We start from the raw sequence: 1,944 nt of genomic DNA, 5'->3' as shown, positions 1-1,944 counted from the left end.
CATTAATTAAATGAATTATATTAACATTTTCTAAGATCTAAACAATTCATTCGATATATAATGTATATTTTTTTTCCTATTGTAATATGTTTACTTCACGATTGTGTACGCAGTAAGTTTATATATGTATATTCATATTTAAATATGTAGCTACCACTTTTTTAGGTTAATCGCTTTTGCTATAAATGAATAAACAACAAATAACTTTAGCCCTGTTTTTTATTAATTTAATAAATACTTTGATTAAAATAAATATTTTTAAGTTTATTTAAATATTGCAACAATATAGGCGGTATCTAACTGCGCATATTGATTTCTTTGTTCTTGTTCTTTTAAGTAGAGTTGCATATTTAGCATATTTAGCAAAGAGACCTGCAAGGCAGTAGAAATTATTTAAAAAAAAATAGTTTATATAAAAGTTTTATTGGGTTAATTTAGATCATAGCAGTGATCCACTCTTGATTCATTGAGAGTTGCTGTATATATTTCGAAGAGTTTTAAATTATTTTAAATTTTACATTAAGTATTAGATGCTCTTTAATGGAAAATTTTGTAGTTGATTAAGTTTGCAGCTCACTAAGATTGTGTTAAGAACACAGTTTTTGAAAATATGTTCCCCGAGACATATAATGACCCGCTATACAATTTCCAGCACTTCACAAAAAGGTAGAAGTGTTGTTTGTTAACACACTATATAACTACAGTTAGATTCTAATCACAATTCTAAATGTGTTTGTGAAGTAAAAAAAATTGAAAACCTCTATCTACTCTATACAGTAATATCTAGTATCTAGTGAGCTAGATATTGATATAACAAATATAAAGCACATTCTGCAACTTCTTCGTATTAGACGATTTAATAAATCTAAATATTAAGTAACTAAATGTGATTTGGTAGGAATCGAACTCGGGTTCTGCCAAATTTAACGTTCAGAGTCAGCGTTCATTAATCTACTGACCCAAAGCCATACTTGACTTTTATGTTCGCATATTTTTCTGGATACTAATAATTTATAATTAAATAATTGTATTTCATTTAGTTTATTCGTATTCGTTAGAATTTTTTTGAGTAGTAAATCATGTAAAGTAACGTATGGTCTATGGAAACAATTTAATAATTTGAATACTATTTACGATAATACTATTTATATTACTATTATTAGTATGCTATTATATACTATTTATGGTAAAATATATTTAAAGAACATCTATTATGTATTTATATCTCTTTCGACATATGTTCATTGAGTTTGTATTTAAATTTAAGTATCATTATTTGTTAAATTTGCTAATTTTTAGTTTATCTTATTACAGTTTATGTCTTACCTTCATAGTTAGCTTAAATCGGGTTAATTTTTTAAAGTATGCCTCGAGTGTTTTTAGTTGATTGACTTGCAATGTAAAATGTTAATTGCGTTATATACAGAGATCAATCAAATAACAATGGTTGCGTGCCAAGCTTAAATGTCAGCTTTCAACAAAATTATTGTCTCTTGAAACCTTTCAATTTTATCAATGACAATAATTTAAATAAAAAAAAAAATAAGATTGTACCAAACATTCAAGGTAGACTCAAGCCAAATACACAGAAATATAATTACTCCGTAAGGTATTATTAAACTTTTGCTTTTAGCAAGAATTTTAAAAATTTTGGAAATGTGATGCCATAATATGAGATCATCGTGATGTGTCCTCACATAATAAGAATAAAGAACATTAAAAAACCCATTCAAATAATAAAAATAATAATAAAATGCAAAATCAGCAGCACATAATTAGCGTAAAATACTTAAATAAAAATAAAATAAAATTTATTCAAATTAATTTTAATTTAAACCCGTTAATTCGTAAATAAAAAAAATTTAGATTAATTTTTATTGAAAATAAAAACAAAAAAAAAGTCATAATTAAATGTCGACATAACAAATTAAATGATTATTTTTT

This window comes from Teleopsis dalmanni, chromosome 1, assembly GCF_002237135.1.
Source record: "Teleopsis dalmanni isolate 2A chromosome 1, ASM223713v2, whole genome shotgun sequence".
Lineage (NCBI taxonomy): Eukaryota > Metazoa > Arthropoda > Insecta > Diptera > Diopsidae > Teleopsis > Teleopsis dalmanni.
This window is presented reverse-complemented; position numbering follows the sequence as displayed.